The following is an 18934-nucleotide window of genomic DNA, read 5'->3' as shown; positions in this document are numbered from 1 at the left end:
GTTGTGTTGAGGAGAGATCCTCAGTCAGTCATCTTCACATTTAGCCTTTATCGAATGCGCCCCAGATCTATGTCCGATTGTTGCCACTTGTTCTTTTTACCTACTTTGAGCAGTTACTCCACATCTTCTCTCATGCATAATCTCCGCGGTCTTTTTAAATTATTAGGTCTCAACCATTCCATTATTGCAAGTTTCGTGCTCAACAATCATGCAATCATTTCACATTCTATTTACCCTTTACCCTAAAATGCAATGCAACAATATATAGAACAATAGCTCAAAGCAATCGACACATTAGCCATTAGAGAGAATTTCAATGAGTTTGAAAGCACCACCACCTTGTAGGTCCTCTTTAGGTGCTGACCGATGATTTTCCTTAGAATTTTAGATTGCCTCGTTCTTTTACCTGCGGCAAAACGAACCCTTATTAGGCCATTTTGCCCAATAATTCCTTCATCGACTTTTCGACAATGCTATTCCGACGCGCTACCAAGCGGTTCGGAACATACCCCAATTTAGGATTCTTTAGCAGGCGCCAATGCATTAGAACTTCATGAGCAAAACAGCCCCCAAATTTTGGCCTGCCCATAGGCTTCCAATACCTATATCAAACTAGGGTTATGACATCTTATTTGGCGAAGCAAAAGTCAGCTTCATTATACTCTAAAATAGTTCCATTAGAACCATTCCTTAGGCTTGTCCCAAACCCTAGTTTGGATCTTTCACCATTAGAGGTGCCAAGCTCACCTTCTATAAGCCAACCAAGGTTTTTGAATCTCTAAAGAAGCAAAACAGAAAGCTTCAAAATCTCTTAAAGCTCTATAACAAACCATTTTCTAGGCTTCATTCAAACCCATTTCTAGAGGTTTACATATCATCTTAGCGTTCAAAGCTCTACCTCAAGCTTTCCTCTTTCTTTCAAGCTATGAGTAATCGAGGAGAAGGAGTTTCTTTCGCACCTTCTCTTTTCATTCTTCTACTTCTTCCTACTTCTTTCCTTCTTTTCTTCTTTCCTTCTTTCCCTCTTTTGTCCTTCTAGAGACCTGAGACGACGGAGAGCAGCAAATGAGAGGTGTTTCGAGAGGGTGAGAATGAGAGGAAAAACCCTCACAGCACCCCCTCAACATGCTCAATGCAGGTTGCCAAAAGCAAACCAAACCCCTACAACTTTTCATTTCAATACACTGCCGAACTGGGCATTCCGCGCAGGCAGAGCACGGTTCGCCGAGGCACGAACCAGGTTCCCGAACGTCCTCCCCCTGCGCAGCCACGAGCCTGCTGGCGAGTGTTGCAACGGTGCTCCTTGTGGGAACCGGTCTCCTGGAGGGACCGGTCTCTCAGGCAGAGACCGCGTTCCCGAGAGCTACTCTTCCAGGACTTAGCCGACTTCTTTTTCCGGCCTGTCTCGGTGTCACGCCCACCGCACCATCCCGAAAACGGTAGCAATTTCGGGTCCGGTTCGAAGAGGGCCGCGGCGCGACCGTGCCAACGTCGGAGTATTTTCCCCTGTCCCGCAGGTCTAAGGCACACATTGTTGTACAAACAGTCCCAGGGAAGAAACAACTTGCATTCATACACAATCAACAACGAAAGACACAAAGCATCGACCAGTGGCTATAACCAACTAGAGCAAGCGATACAAGTAAAACTCATACAAGTATACAAAAGAGGAGAAACTCTAACTATTCTACATTCATATTTGAAACCAGTCAAAACCTCTTTCGATCATCATTATAAACTTTAAACATTTAATATACACACTTTCATGTCTTTTTCCAAATGAATATACATCCATAACACTCCAAAACCTCACCCCTACACACGATCATCTACTTCAAAGCATAACAAAAGCTACAGGGATTAACGGATCTGCAAGTAGGTGAAGGAAGCTATCTAGTCAAAGCTAACCGGGCGCTATGCCTTACGCGATCCATCGACGAAGGGCCGCTGCTCCAGTGTCTACCTGTACTCCAAAACCACACGGCGAGTTGAGAACTTCGAATAGCTTCCAAGTGGGTTCGGCGCCGACTGTCACCGGTCTTTCTTTGTTGTATCTACCCACTAGGTCTCAAGCAGGCATTAGGAAGGAGATATATATGCAATTATACAATAAGAGCTGAAACTCAAAAAGCTGGTAGTAAACACTATATCCAAGCTATGCCTCCAATCTGAATCGATGAATGCCATGAATCGAATAACCAACTTGGGTAAGTAACCAACTACAACATCTACCAACAGTCTATCATAGTGAACTATTTTAGAATATGCTACATAGTAGCAAGTAAGCTCGATGATGAACATATGAATACGTCTACTTCATTAACATCAATCATGGGTAGGCATTCAATAGGTAACCCAATCTCAGTGAACAACGAGGCGGTCACAAGCTAAGGCTCACATATCAATCTCCTACGCGGATGTCGAGCTGTGACTATCCCCGAGTTCGCCTACGTCGGCATAAACAATGCGCTATCCGAGCAGCAACGAGGGCCGCCTCTCTAGGAGGGGGTGAGGCGACAAACTCCGGACAGCGGCACAACTTTGGGGAGCGACCCACCAACGCAAACAACAGGCAATGTGAAGCACAGATGCAATCTCACAGTGCAACAACGAACAAACCCTTTGAGGGTTAATATCAGCATGGAGCAAGCTATACAACTGTACCCCAACTCATAGTGTTAACTATAACTAATGTGTTATCCATTCTCAAGGAAACATCAATAATGTCATTCATTCATAAGTCTTTCTCTAACCTAGGATGCACCTGTCATAGTTTCTCTAAACTAGATGCCACTCGTCATTTACCATTACTAGACACTAGTTTCACAATACATCTCGTATGCATACATCAACAAGTCGTTTTTAATAACTATCAGTCTCCATATAGGGTACTAAGATTCTCACATGTAAGTTTGCATCAACAATTCATCATGCCACACTAGATGATAACCTAACCAAGCCAAAACATTATTTAATTGAATTACTAGGGCATGTCACAGTATACCAGCAACAATAATCATTTTAGCTAACCCTATATGGACTATACAAGATGCCAATTAGATCAACACTACACTTGACATCGAAGGTTGCCCCGATTGATTCGGTATGGCACCCCACCTACTGGCGTGATGCCGCAAACACTCCGAGACGCGTTCTCCGTGCTAGTCTTGTCGCGCTTAATTTTTGTCTGGTTAGCTCTAAACGCCCTTAGCACAGCAACAAATGGCTGCATATCTTCGCACCCACTGTCGATCGACGAAGCCGTCTTCGCTCGCGTTATAAGCATCTAGCAATTTAGTTCTAACCCCTCAAAGAGACAACCCTTATATTTCCAAAACACCCAAATCTAACGCCTACGTTTACAACAATTAGATGAAAACGCGTCATGCGCTGCTAGCTCCCAATGTGAGCTAGATCCCTCTCTCTAACTCATTTAGGGTTCCAATTCAGAAACCATTAAAGCAACAAAAGCCATCCAAACCCTAGAACCAAAACCTACGGTTAAGGCCTTACCTCTAGGGTTTTGACTCCAACAGAGGGCAAGCCTAAGCCAAGAACGAGACATGAAGAAGACTGCTTCCAAGCCTTCTTTCTCCTTTCTTCCTCCTTCCTTTTCTTTCGCTCTCTTTTCCTTTTTTCCCTTTTTTTTTCCTTTTCTCCTCTTCTCCTTAACGCGTTAGAGAGAGAGAGAGCTAGCAGAGAGAGAGGAGCTGAGGGAGAGTGATGAGGAGATTGCTGTGAGAGGGCGGGATTCAGTCCTCTATTGCTAACAAGATGCTAATTAAGCCCTCATTTATTCAAATTTACAACTTAACCGCAGCCTGGCGCAGCTTCCGCTGTACAGGCGTACACGGCAGGACCTTGTTAGATCCGCGTACAGCTTAACCGAGGCCATATCGCGAGCCTCGGTGTCAATCTGTTTCGAGAGCTTGTACCGGTACAAGCAGCCTTGTACCGCGTACAGCGCTGAACCTTTTCGAACGACGTGAATTACGCAGCCTGGCTGGCGATGGTCTGTACCGTACAGCCATCACCCTCTGAACGGTACAACAGCTCCAGATTGCTGTTTTTCAATTACTGTTTGATTTTCTTTTTCGCGTCCGTCCAAATAACGCGTATAAAACTTGCCGACCTTTGGCAAACTCATTTTTGGCTCTTCCAAACATGTTGCAATACCAAATCGAACTCGTCCAATTCGTCTTAAAGGCCGCCCACATCTCTGGTCATCTTGCCGAAAGTTGCCAATATTCGATCGAATTTCGATATTTACGTCTTTCCATTACCCGTGTTCGGGACCGTCTCTCCCTTTAGGGGACCGGTCCCCGAAGCTCTGTAAAATCTGCAGTTTTTGCCCAGAATTTGTTCTTTAGCTCTCGAAAACACTGTCCATAATCACGTTTTGCATCATTTTAACACCTATCGGACTCCCGAAGTTTCATCCTCGCACTATTGGTCTATTCGAACTAAAGTTCGATATTCATTTCCGAACTGTACTGGTATATTTACAACCGCCGTCTCTCATCACAGGGACCCGGTTGCATCAAGGTCTCCGCGTGAGGACCTAGGGGAAGCCGTTCTCTTGACGTCTAGGGACCGGTCCCAGAACACAGAAAAGCTCAGCTAAAGTATTTAAAAGTATCTAAGATTCTGAACTTATTCTAATTCAGAGATATAATTACCACAATTGATCTTTTTCTTTATACTCTAGGTGTCAGAGCTTGCCGAATGATCTTTGTTTCTTCAATTTGAATCTTTTTTCAAAACCTTTCTGGCGATCAACGTCTTCAAGACTCCAATCAACTTTACGAAATTCGCCAACCTAAAAACCTTAACATGATTTTCTAGGCGGTGTTTGAGTCTTCTGAGGTTAGTTGCTTGTTTCCCGTTCTCTAAGAATTGATTTATGATTTTTGTATAGAAAACCTAGCAGTGTGAGATTTAGGGTTTTAAATTGGGAATTTTTGCATTAGAGGCAAATTTGGCGAGCCCAATTGATCTTATTAGAACCTTCATCTCGGTTGCTTTGAAGGTGTCTAGCTCCCTTTTGGAGTTTGTGCTGAGGTATTTTCACCATTATAGGTAAGGTTTGGCTATTTTATTGAGTTGGTTAATGTTTAACCTATTCGTTGTTCGTAACGTTCGTGTATCGCTCCTACTTTAACCTTTAGGGAGCTAGGAGGCTTGTGGGCACCTTCGTCAGCGCAAACGAAGGGTTGCGAGGAGACTTTGTGGGTTTGGCCTGACCAAAACGAGATAAATAATCCCTAAGATGGTTTTTACTTATCGTAAAATAAAAATGCATGCATATTCATGCTAGATAGAATATTTGAGGATTTTAGAATGCTTAAAATGCACATGTTATGTATAATGTATTTTTTTTACCTCCATTTAGTAGAGTTTGCATGTTCGGCTTAGGCCTATGAATAGCACTCCTATGTTTCATATAGTGAAAATGACAAGTGCAATGCATTCTTGGACTTACACTCATCATTATTATAGTAAGCTAATATCATAAAGGGGCATTAGTGTAACACAAAGGACCTGTGCAAATTGCGAGGTTCGAGTGTTTAATATGGATTCCGAACTTTTCACACCTGGTGGAAGGTCGTAGATGGTATTCCGACCTAAAAGTTCGATTTCTGGAGTTCTGGCAGTGTCCTGAGAGTTTTCACTCTCGGGGACCGGTCCCTGATAGGAGAGACCAGTCCCCTCGGAACAGTGTTGCGACAGTCTGCAAGGCAAACGGTCCCTGGCGGATGAGACCGGTCCCCGAGCGCGACCACGCGGGGAGAGACCGGTCCCATGCGGGGAGAGACCGGTTCCCGAACGTTGGATTTTCGGGGCAGGCTGAGAGACCGGTCCCAGGTCGGGAAGACCGGTCCCTCAATCCGAAAACTGCCCGGACCTGGGCAGTGCACAGGTTGCTTTGTTGGAGGGCCTAGGTGGATAATGTTGCAATAGAGGGCTTTTAGGCCATTTCCCTTATCTCTTTCCCTCATTTCTCTCCCTCACTCTCTCTCTCTACACTCTCTAGAAAAAGAAGAAGAAGGAGAAGAAGAAGGAGGAGTTGAAGGAGAGCAAGCTTGGAGGCCTTGGAGCATCTTCCTTCCTCATTTCTCACCTTTGGAGGCTTAGAGCTTGTGGTTGGAGCTTGGTAGTGGATCAATCTTCAACCCTAGAGGATTTTGAGCTTGGTTTGGAGCATCCTAGAGGTTGATGATTTCCTTCCTCTAGATTCTAGCTTTGGTGCTTTTGTTGGTAGAAGCCCTAGATTTTGGGATTTAGGGTTTATTTCTGGAATTTTCGATTTGAGAGCTTTGAAACCTAATTGATGGGTTTAGAACCTTTATTTATGTTGGATTTGAAGAACTCTAACTCCCATTTGGAGCTTGAGAGAGGATTTCTTCACTTGAGGTGAGTTTCTCCACCTTAGCTTGAGATGGTTAATGATCAACCTTATGATTGTTCGTAAGATTCGTTTAACTCTTGTTCCTACATCTTTAAGGTGCTAGGAGGCTAGTGGACACCTTCGTCGGAGCAAACGAAGGAGCGCAAGAGTTGTGGTGGGTTTGGCTTCATGAGAACGGGGCAAAATAGCCCCTACGCTTGCTATACTTGTCGTAATGTCTTTTTGAATGCAAATCCATGCTAGATAGTATTTATGTAAATTTTAGAACACTTAAAATGCATGCCTTATATATCATGAAAGTTTCACTCTATATAGTAGAGCATTATGGGTAAAATTCATGCATGTGAGAAGTGTTCGTGTTAGTGATTTGGAAACATGTCTTTTATGTTAGAAATTGCTCAAATTATGCATTTGCAAACAATAAACTCATATTTGGACTTAGTAGACCAAAATGCCATAAAGGGGCACTTGACATATTAAACTGTGAAATTGCAACATAGAGACATAGTGATGGGCCATTGAACATCTGCTATATTCCAAGTTAGAGACATGATGACATAGAGATAGGCCTTTGGGACATTTGATATATATATTCCATGTTTTAGACATGAGGACTTGATATTTGGACGGATCTTGCGTTACTTGCCATTGTGCTCATTCGCACATGCTTGTGAGGGTCACTCTCTACAAGCCGGCACTCCGAAGATGGCCATCGCGATACATATTCGCCGTGCCGGATTGGGCGCCGAAGTGGATTGCCGTGGGCTAGACTTGTTCCTAGAGTGGGGATGTTGACTACCACGGGGCCATTAGGCTCGGCACCGGCCAGACAGCCTACGGGTGGGTCTTAGGGCCAGACAGCCTACGGGCTGGTCTCTTCAGATTTGACTTTGAGCATTCATCATGCCATGTGGATATTGACTAGAATAGTAAACAAGGATATCTTTACTATTTGACTTATGGACATCATACTAGCGATGCTTGGGTACATTCATACGAGAATAGCTTTTCTTACTTATGCTAAATCATGCTAAGTAGAGATATCATGTGGTAGCAAATATTCATGCTTATTTACTTGTCGTACATATCGCCCTTGTTTATATCTGCTTACTGACCCCTTTTTAGTTTCGGCCTAGTAGTGCATTTCACTGAAGCCAGTAATTGCCCACTGAAAACTATTATTCAATAGTTCTCACGCCTTCTGTTTTATGGTTTTATTTCAAAGCCTTCGTCACCGGCGGAGGCACAGGATCGCGGCAAGGGAGTCGCATAACAAGATAGTGGAGCTTGCTGTCCCTTCTAGGTGGTCACTCTCTTCTTTTTGGATTTTGTGAGAGAGAGAGTTTTGTACTATGAATAGAGACCACCTGTGTACCTTGTTTAGCTTTCGTTCTTGGGATTCTTATTGTATTATGTTATGTTTTTACATAGCGGATTTCACTTTATGCTCCTTTCCCTTTTGTAGCTCATAGAATACACTTTGCTCTGATATAGCTAGATGTTCTCTCTCTTCTTGCCTTATTTATCGTCTTGTTTTAGACGCCTTATATGTTTTAGACATATGGCGGGTCTGGACACGCGCCGGGCGGGCTTCCGTTGGGTCTCGGGGCGTGACAGATTAGTTTGGTATCAGAGCCTAGGATTGAGTCATAGTGGACCTAGCAAACCTTAAGCCGGTTGGACTATAGGAAATAGGCTCGTGAGAGACAAGGTCTATTTGACTTGTGAGCGAAAGTATCGTGATTGGGTATTTTGGATAACTCTAGAAAGTGGAGTTAAATCGAAATGTATAGCTCCTAACTTCGCGGAGGGTTACATTGGCGGCCGACAACGTAACATCAGGAGTTAGTAGTGAAGCACACTTCCTTACTTTGGCATGATTTGGGTATTGCCTTTTGAGTGGGGATCCGATAGCATGAGTTTACTAACTTACGCTTCTATGATGTTGTAGAGACGATGCCGATTACACACTTCGAATCTGCCGGAGCGGATAACGCGGCTAACCTGGAGGAGGTCGAGACCTCCGCTACCTCTGGATCCGGCGAGGTCCGAGAGTTGAGGAGACAGCTTGCGGCTCTCACCGACTTAGTGACACAGCAGGCGGAGAAGGCCCGACAACAGACAGAGGCGGCGCGTCGACAGGAGGCGCGGATGAAGCGCCTGGAGGATCTTCTACTACAGCAGGCGGTAGCTTCCAGGGAGACTCAGGCCCCTACACCACCAGCACCAGTCGTGGACGTCCGGCCGAGAGCGCCGTCCCCCGCGCCCAGTTCTTCGCGAGCAGCACCCGCGGCCGCGCCTCAGGAGGAGGCTATCGCGGCACCACCTGTTCAGAGGCCCCCGATTGGAGCAGTGTTCCCTACTATGGTTGAGGGGGCAGAGCGGGACCGACTTATGGAGCGCCTCAACGAATTCAGAAGGTGCGGTCCCCGGATTTTCGATGGCGAGAAGGTCGACCACTGGATCGTGGAGAAGTGGTTGATGCATATGGAGAAGCTCTTCCGCGACACCTTCGTGGAGGAGAGAGATCAAGTTTGGCTCGCCACACACCATTTGGACGGCGAGGCCTACCGCTGGTGGTTGGATCTCCAGGAGAACCCCAGCACTGATTTGGCGGCTATCTCGTGGAAGAAGTTCAAGGAGCTTCTATTGGCGCGCTACTTGCCGACCAGCGTCAAGATGAAGGTGGAGCAGGACTTGCGCAACTTACGCCAAGGAGACCGGATTGTAGCCGAGTACGAGCGGGAGTTTTCTCGGCTTCTGCGCTGCGTGCCTTTCGTCGTGCGGGACGACGAGGACAAGGCCCGCATTTTCGAGCGAGGGTTGCGACCGTCGATTTTCCGGTTTGTGCAATCCTCTAACCTCCAAACCTACCGGGAGGTGGTGAATCGCGCGCTCATAGTGAAGAGCGGCGCGGCGGATGTCCAGGCGCGGCACGGCGGATGTCCAGGAGCGGCGAGAGGCGATGGACAAAGGTAAGGCCAAGAGGCCTGCGGCAGAGGGTGCGAGCCAGACGCACTCTAGGAGGCCGCCGAAGCATCCTAGGAGCCAGCAGCGTGGACGCGGCTCAGCAGCGCAGCGAGGAGGTTCTGACCGTCGCCGGCCTTCCCCGTGTGTGATCTGCGATGGTCCTCATTTACCACCGTAGTGTCCGCAGCGGGCGGGCAGGTGCTTCCAGTGTGGCCAGGAGGGCCACGTTCGGACCGAGTGCCCGAGAGGTTCTTCACCGGCACCGTCGACTGCATCGGCACCGGCTCTACCAGCCGTCAGCCACGAGACTCCGTCGACACAATACCAGCCTAGGCGGCCACCCGCCTAGCGACTGAGCTAGGGATTTCGACAGGCCCAGAGTAAGCGTTTGTATGCCGCTCAGACCGAGGAGGCGGCAGCAGCCGAGGATGTGGTTGCAGGTATCATTTTACTTGATGGCATTAGAGTTTGTGCTTTATTTGATACCGGTGCATCGCATTCATTTATAGATCGGCTGTTTGCCCAGTTGCATGGCATCCCTTTTGTTTCGTTGTTGCATCCGGGACATGTTGTAGTACCCGACCACACTCTGGATATTAGAGAGTATTGCCCTAGTTGTCCTGTTCGGGTAGGAGATTGGATCATGCCCGTAAATTTGCTAGCTTTGCACAAGCTTGGAGATTTCGATGTGGTCTTGGGTATGGATTGGCTAACCAAGTATTATGCTACCATCGACTGTAAGAATCGCACGATTACTTTTAGAGAACCGGGGCAGACTGAGGTTGTGTTTAGAAGATGCCGGAGTTTGCTTTTTACGATGTCGATCAGCTCGTCTCGAGCTAGGCAGCTGATCAGCCGAGGATGTGTAGCCTACTTGGCTAGTGTTGTGTTGAGGGGCGAGGATGATACCCCTAGGATTGAGGATATCCCGGTGGTATGGGAGTTCCAGGACGTGTTTCCAGCTGAGCTACCGGGTATGCCACCCGATAGGGAGATCGAGTTATGGTAGATCTCGTCCCTGGGACTATTCCAATCTCGAAGACACCCTATAGGATGGCACCGGCGGAGCTAAAGGAGCTGAGGGCACAGTTACAGGATCTATTGGACAAGGGCTTCATTCGACCGAGCGTCTCGCCGTGGGGAGCGCCAGTTCTGTTCGTCAAGAAAAGGGACGAATCACTTCGTCTATGTGTGGACTATTGTGAACTTAATAAAGTTACGATCAAGAATAAGTATCCGTTGCCGAGGATCGACGACTTGTTTGATCAGCTTCAAGGATCATGTGTGTATTCCAAGATCGACTTGGAGTCGGAATACCACCAGTTAAAGATCAAACCCGAGTATGTATCGAAGACGGCTTTTAGAACACGGTATGGACACTATGAGTTCACGGCTATGTCGTTCGGGCTTACTAATGCCCCGGCAGCTTTTATGGATCTGATGAACCATGTTTTCAAGCCTTACCTGGACAGGTTCGTCGTGGTGTTTATCGACGACATTTTGGTTTATTCCCGAAGTGATACGGATCATGAGGAGCATTTGTGGCTTGTACTTCAAATACTTCGGAAAAAAGAGCTTTATGCCAAGTTGAAAAAGTGTGAATTTTGGCTTCGAGAGGTAGCCTTCCTTGGACATTTAATATCGGGATCGGGTATAGCCGTAGATCCCAAGAAGATTGAGGCTATCAAGGATTGGCCGAGACCGACGAGTGTCATGGAGATTCGGAGTTTTCTTGGACTGGCCGGTTATTACCGGAGATTTGTCAAGGGGTTCGCTAAGTTATCTACTCCCCTCACGAGGCTCACGCATAAAGGTGTCAAGTTCATCTAGAATGATGCGTGTGAGAGAAGCCTCCAAGAGTTGAAGCAACGATTGACGACCGCCCCGATCCTAACCCTGCAAGTTGCTGGAGCAGGGTATGTGGTTTATAGTGATGCTTCACTTAGCGGATTGGGCTGTGTTGATGCAAGATGGTAAGGTGATCGCGTATGCTTCTCGCCAACTGAAGGAATATGAAAAGGATTACCCTACGCACGATTTGGAGTTGGCGGCCATAGTCATCGCATTGAAGTTATGGCGCCACTACTTGTATGGCGAGCGGTGTGAAGTATACACGGATCACAAGAGCTTGAAATACCTGTTTACTCAGAAGGAGTTGAACTTGAGGCAGCGCAGATAGCTAGAGCTGCTCAAGGATTATGATCTGATTATCCTATACCACCCGGGGAAGGCTAACGTGGTGGCAGGTGCGCTAAGTAGGAAATCGACGGAAAACTTAGCGATGCATGTTGTTACTCAACTGCAGTTGATCGAGCAGATGAAGCGGTTGGAGTTGGAAGTGGTGATTCCAGATACGCCTTTAAGATTGATGACCTTGGTGGTGCAACCTACACTTTTGGATTGAATTAAAAAAAAGCAAGCTTCCGATGTGGAGTTGCAAAAGATTAGAGACAAAATGGTTGATGGTTGCACCGGCAATTTCCTTGTGGATGACCAAAGATTGATGCATTTTCGTGGATGGATTTTTGTACCGGCGGATTCGGGAATTAAAGAAGATATTTTTCAAGAAGCACACCGGGCACCGTATGCTATATATCCGGGTGGCACCAAGATGTACAAGGATTTAAAGTTGCTTTATTGGTGGCCTGGGGTGAAAAAGGACGTTGGCGAGTTTGTAGCTCGATGTCTAACTTGTCAACAAGTCAAAGCTGAGCACCGATTACCCACGGAAAAGCTTCAGAGTTTGCCTATTCCCGTGTGGAAGTGGGAGAAGATCACCATGGATTTCGTGACTGATTTGCCCCGCTCTCAGGCCGCGCATGATGCTATATGGGTGATCGTGGATAGGTTGACGAAGTCGGAGCACTTCATACCTATTCATACTACTTGGATCGGGGAGAAGCTCGCACAAGTGTACCTTGATGAGATTGTTCGACTTCATGGAGTGTCTACATCGATAGTATAGGATCGAGACACTCGGTTTGTGTCTCACTTTTGGAGGAGTCTGTAGGACGCCTTGGGCACCCGATTGGACTTCAGCACTGCTTTTCACCCCCAGAGTGATGGGCAGTCGGAGCGCACCATTCAGACTTTAGAGGATATGCTCCGAGTATGTGTGATAGACTTCCAGAGAGGATGGTCGCAGCATCTACCGATGGCGAAGTTTGTTTATAACAATAGTCATCAAGCAAGCATCAAAATGGCGCCCTTCGAAGCACTTTATGGACGGAAGTGTAGATCGTCACTTCATTAGAGCGAAGTAGGCGAGAGATTGGCTTTAGGCCCTGATGTGCTCCAGGAAGCTAAGGACAAGGTTCAAATTGCTCGGGAGCGACTGTTGACGGCACAGAGTAGACAAAGGAGCTACGCCGACCGACGACGGCGAGACTTGGAGTTCCAAGTTGGAGACCATGTGTTCTTGAAGGTCTCGCCGACTAGAGGGATCAGGAGATTCGGGATTCGGGGTAAGTTGAGCCCCCGTTTCATTAGACCGTATGAGATTTTGGAACGTGTAGGTCCGGTAGCATTTCGACTTGCTCTACCACCGAATCTATCAGGCGTGCACAACGTCTTTCACGTTTCGGTCCTTCGAAAGTATATCTTCGACCCGACTCATGTGTTGGATGCTACACCTATGGAGTTACGGGACGATTTGAGCTTTGAGGAGCAACCCGTGAAGATCTTGGCTCGCGAAGTGAAGAAACTGCGGAATCGAGATATTTCGTATGTGAAGGTGCTTTGGAGCAACCACGGGAAGCGAGAGGCCACGTGGGAGCTAGAGAGCGCGCTGCGGGAGCGCTATCCCCATCTTTTTCAGATGGAGCTTTGAGGTATGTGTTTGCTTTTGAGTTTCGCGAGGGGTGAATGTGTCACGCCCCGAGCTCCGCCAATTTGGTCAGATTCGGGCACGCCGACAGACCGCCGAACGGACAGAGCTTTCCCTGTACGTCCTAGGCGTCACAATCCATACGATGCAGTAGAAGAGGTCCCAACCAGGAACAGCATCCCAACATAGATTGCATAAGTATCAAAAACATAAAATGCTAACTATGCTATTACAAGCATTCATCTCAAAATTTTACATTTACAAAATTACATAAGCCTTTAAGTTATTACAATTTATACAAATTTGATACAAGTTTGTTTCTTTTATTCTGAACTCTGAGCTAGACTGCTTCAGGGTACCGCTATCTCTGGTCTCGGTGGTAGGACGCTATCTACGGAGCTACACCCTGTCCTCGCGCCGCCGCGCCGCTCACGTGCGAACCTGTACCCCCAAAAACAGCACGGGGGTGAGAACTATATAAAATAGTTCCCAGTGGGTACGGCCACCCAAGAGAAGAGCTCGACCCACCAGGTCCAAAGGAGGCACTGTAACATGTTAGTCCAACAGATAATCATAATAATTTATGCAGAAATTAAAACATGTATGCCTCGCGATATGCAATATGTAAATCATGCAACAATATACTATCATAAGCGAATCTTTTGATTCTACTTTATATTATCAACCATTCTTTACTCAATAGCATTCTTTTCTTTATTAGCTATTCACGTTCATTAGCTATTCTTTATTCTTTATTCTCTATTCTTATTGTGCTCACTGGCGATTCCTTCCTAATGTTACTTTACCTTAGCCATCTAGCCACTCGACTTGGTCTTGAGTCAATCAACCGCGGAGTTCCGCATCAAGTCAGGCTCGAGGTGAAGGACGACTCACGAGCACCTCAGCCTTAAGTCCACGTGACACTAGGTCCATCACAGGGAGAGGAGAACCATCGATCCCTGTGACCCTAAGTCGCTCAAGCTTAACGGGCGAGGAGAACCGTCAAACCCGTTGAGCTCACACCGGGAGAGGAGAACCGTCGATCCCGTTGAATCACTACCGGGAGAGGAGAACCGTCGATCCCGTAATTCTGATTCACTTGTTTCCTGGCATACCGGGAGAGGAGAACCGTCGATCCAGTTGAATCACTACCGGGAGAGGAGAACCGTCGATCCCGTAGTTCTGATTCTATTTTTGCCAACAACACATTCCTAGGGATTCCGGAATCCACTTTTACAACTTAAGGGTTTACTCTTTCACCCTATGTCGACGACCTTTCTAGGTCTATACCATTCACTTTCTAGGTCTATACCATTCATAACTTAGTTTACTTTTACTGAGCGTTTCTTTACATCATAACCTAGGTTCATTTACACTAGGTTTTATATTCTTTCTCCTAGATCTCAACTCTAGGTTTCCTTACTTGACCTATGTCCAATGACACTAGGTTAATGTCCGACCTATGTTCAATAACACTAGGTTCATTTCATGTCCAACCTATGTTTAATAACACTAGGTTCATGCCACTCGATCTATTCATTATCGTAGTTATCCACGCCTAGGATTATAATTTGCACATTTTCATTTACTTTGTCGCCGTCAAGATTTCTACTCAACTAGAGTTGTCGATTTATACCCAATTCTTAGGGATTTAACATGAGGTTCATAGTTTACATATTCCCATATTCTCATTTACCTTAATCGCCATCGAGGTTTCTAATCAACTAGAATTATCGACATTCATATAGCTTGAACTATAGTACATTCACTTTCATATATGTTTAGACATAGGCATCAAACTTTCACTTTTATGTGGCAACAATTATGTAGGCTTTAGCATCTATGTTCACAATTCATATTCAACTTACATGCCCTTGGCATTTACAGGTTCAACATTCATATATCATATGTTTGCTCCTATGAATTTAGCATAACCATGCATCTAGCTTTCACGTTCATATATCGACAATTATATGTATCTAGCATGATCTACAATATATTCATATGCCTCTAGCATGTTCATCATCTGATTACCATTATACATCATCTAGCATTAACCATAATGCATTCATATGTTATTAATCATATATGCCTACTCATATGCAATTAGCATTAATGTTCATATGTCGACAATCATATTCATATATGCGTCAAATGAAACCATATTTTACTTTGGCATGGAAGTGACCTAATCACTTCGGTAAAGCACAACCCACCTTTACTTGATACTGGAATGCGAGAAATCTGCTTCTCGCACTTTCCCGAGAACCGCGACCAGCGCTCCCGACAATTGTAGCCGAAAATGTTCTTTTGGCGATATCTTCGCGTAGGCTCGACAGATTGCCGAACCTACTTCGCCAACGCGTTTGTTTTACCCTCAATTTGGTTTGTACACGGCCAATTTCACGTTAGGACTTCAATTCTGCAAAAGTGCATTATCGAGGTCAGTTTTTCATCTTTTCTTTCATTTCATTCCATCTCTCTCTCTTTCTCATTTTCTCTCTTTCATTTTTTTTCTTATCCTTTTCTTTCATTCTTTCTTACTTTCTTTCTTTTCTTTCTTACTTTCTTTCTTTCCCTTGCTGCCCCTGCGGGGCAGCTGCTGCTGCTGCTCAGCTGCTGCTGCTGCTCAGCTGCTGCTCAGCTGCTGCTGCTGCTCAGCTGCTGCTGCCAAGCTGCTGCTGCCAAGCTGCTGCTGCTGTTGCCAAGTTGCTACTGCTGTTGGCTGCTGCTCCAGCTGAGCTGCTGCTGCTGGCTGCTGAGCTGCTGTTGGCAGATCCTGGTATTAAAGAAGAGATTCTAGCAGAAGCACATCGGGCACTGTATACTGTACACCCTGGAAGTACAAAAATGTATAAGGATTTGAAGTTAACTTACTGGTGGCCTGGAATGAAAAAGGAAGCCGCAGACTTCGTAGCTAAGTGCTTAACTTGTCAACAGGTTAAAGCTGAACATCGACTTCCTGCAGGAAAACTTCAGAGCTTACCCATACCAGTGTGGAAGTGGGAGAGGATCACTATGGATTTCATTGTCGGATTACCTCGCTCGCAGGCAGGACATGATGCAATTTGGGTAATTGTGGATAGATTGACTAAATCTGCCCACTTTATTCCAATTCATACTGTGTGGTCGGGGGAAAGACTCGCACAAGTGTATCTTGATGAAATTGTGCGATTACACGGAGTACCTGCTTCTATTGTTTCAGATCGAGACACCCGATTCGTTTCACATTTCTGGAGGAGCTTACAAGAGGCCCTGGGTACCCGATTAGATTTTAGTACTGCTTTCCACCCCCAGAGTGATGGGCAGTCTGAGCGTACTATCCAGACCCTTGAGGATATGTTGCGGGCCTGTGTGATTGATTACCAGGGCAGTTGGCCACAGTTTTTACCGATGGCTGAATTTGCCTATAACAACAGTTATCACGCAAGTATTCAGATGGCACCGTTTGAAGCCCTTTATGGTAGAAAGTGCAGATCACCACTTCATTGGAGCGAAGTGGGTGAGAGATTGGTTTTGGGTCCAGACGTATTACAAGAGGCTGAAGCTAAAGTTCGACTTTTACGAGAACGTCTACTGACAGCACAAAGTCGACAAAAGAGCTATGCGGATAAACGTCGGCGAGAATTGGAATTTCAAGTTGGCGATCATGTATTCCTAAAGGTTTCCCCGACAAAAGGAGTTAAAAGATTTGGTATTCGAGGAAAGTTGAGTCCTCGGTTCATTGGACCCTACGAGGTGTTGGAGCGGATAGGCCCCGTAGCGTATCGGCTTGCTTTGCCGCCGAATCTATCGGGAGTACATAATGTGTTTTATGTATCGACACTTCGAAAGTATGTTTTTGATCCAACTCACATATTGGAGAGTACTCCAGTGGATTTACGAGAGGATTTGAGCTTTGAGGAGCATCCAGTAAGAATCCTAGCTCGGGAAATAAAACGGCTTCGAAATCGCGAGATACCCTACGTGAAGATCCTTTGGAGTAATCACGAGGAACGAGAAGCCACTTGGGAACTGGAGAGTGCAATGCAAGAGCATTATCCCTACCTGTTCTCGATGGAATCGTGAGGTAAGTGTTTCCAAGTTTCGCGGACGAAACTTCTTTTTAGGAGGGGTGAAATGTAATATACTGAACTTTTGCAAATTGCGGAGTTCGAGTATGTGGAATGGTGTGTGGATCACTCCTACATGTTCTAAAAGGTTAGAACAAGTTTTCGGATAAGTTAGAGGATGATTGGAATGCTTAAAGTGAGAAAGTGCGTTGAACTGGCGAAAATCAGCTTTTTCTGCTTGCTGTACCGGTACAGACATCACCTTGTACCGGTACAAGGTGGCAGATTCGTGGCAGCAAGGCTAGTTTGGTAATTTCACATTTGATACCTACCTATTTGATCCCAGCACGACTCTGGGACTTCAGTGGAGTGTGCTAGAGTTCTGAGAAGGCCTCTTTTCCCTTCTTCTCTCTCTCTCTCTAGGGTTTTTCTCTCTCTACGTCGAATTCGCCGATTTCGCTTGTTTTCGTCGCCGCGTGCGTTCTTCGCTGTTTGCGAGCGTCGCAGAGCTTACGTGGACGTGTGAGAGAGTATTTTGGACGGGTTTTCGCAGCCCTGGACCAGCAGGTCACTGGTTGGCAGCTTGAGAAGGTAAGCGACTCACTTTCGCCGTTATCGACGTTCTATTCGACGATTTGAGTAATAATTTCGGGTTTTTGCTTCTTGCTGTGCTAGGCTGAGATTTCAGCAATTAAAAATGAGATAATTAGCTGTGATTTTACCTTCTTAGACCAGGGATAAGCTACTTTGAAGCTTAAGTGGAATGTTTAGCCATTTATAAAGCTTAATCGGAACTATACGCGGATTATTGATGCAATTTGGAATTTTCTCTTCGCAGCAGGTCTTCGAGTCTTGTTGAGCTAAACTTGTACTTTTAGAAGCTGGTTTGGAAGGTATTCTAACCTGAGGTAAGCAGGGATTTCAGTTAGAAAACTGAATTCGCAAGATTCCGACTATATTTGTTAATATATGATGATTTTGATGTCGTGTTGGTGTTGATCGCAGCGGGAGTTCGACCGACCTTTGGGTCATCCTTGGTTGGCTTTGGGAAGCCTTTAGAGACTTAATTGGAGGTACTAAAGTGAACCAAAACAGCGATTTATGTTACTACTTGATCCAAGATGTGAATTGAGCCGAAATCGGACATTTCGGCCGTAGATTTAATCCAATCTTGACGTTTATTTTTCAGCAGCATTGAGGCTTCGTTGAGCTGATTGTGGGACTTCTTGTGAATAGTTGGAGCCTAGTACTAGGTGGGTCGGACCTAACCAGAGCAAGTGAAACTCCCCTATGTTCTATATGTATTATAGAAATGGTCTTATTGTGTGCTTATGTGATTGAGAAAGGGCTTGACATTCGTCAGCATAATGTTGAGCATATTCGAATGAAGTCTCTATAAAGTAGAGAACACTTATACATGAAAGTATTTATATTTGTATTCAATACAGTTGATTGACTTATGAACAAGTGTAGGATGCACTTTAAAGTAGAGAACAATGACATTCTCTTGACTCTAATGTAGAGAACTATGACATGCTCATGACTATGTTGATAGTGCCATACTAGTGGAAAGATTACAATGCTATGTGATTTAGCTTTATCCTCATATGTTTACAATCTAGTGGATACTAGCTTTTGTTATTATTTGTGTAATGACATTCCGATCAGAGGATCGAG

General features: G+C 45.6%; 2 long non-coding RNA genes across 2 annotated transcripts; one reads left to right on the top strand and one right to left on the bottom strand.

Moving 5' to 3' along the window:
- Nucleotides 1-13432: 13432 nt before the first annotated feature.
- On the bottom strand, nt 13433-15672 carry LOC109704488. The gene is made up of 2 exons (XR_002214399.1): nt 15422-15672; nt 13433-13646 (listed from the first exon to the last, which is right to left on the bottom strand). It is a non-coding gene; the product is annotated as an uncharacterized LOC109704488 (long non-coding RNA).
- Nucleotides 15673-17772: 2100 nt separating this feature from the next.
- Nucleotides 17773-18641, top strand: LOC109704489. Its single transcript, XR_002214400.1, has 3 exons — nt 17773-18165; nt 18263-18330; nt 18447-18641. It is a non-coding gene; the product is annotated as an uncharacterized LOC109704489 (long non-coding RNA).
- Nucleotides 18642-18934: the final 293 nt, after the last annotated feature.

Source organism: Ananas comosus, unplaced genomic scaffold, assembly GCF_001540865.1.
Source record: "Ananas comosus cultivar F153 unplaced genomic scaffold, ASM154086v1, whole genome shotgun sequence".
In the NCBI taxonomy this organism is placed as follows: domain Eukaryota; kingdom Viridiplantae; phylum Streptophyta; class Magnoliopsida; order Poales; family Bromeliaceae; genus Ananas; species Ananas comosus.
The sequence above is the reverse complement of the archived record's forward strand: the minus strand, read 5'-3'. Positions and strand labels throughout refer to the sequence as shown.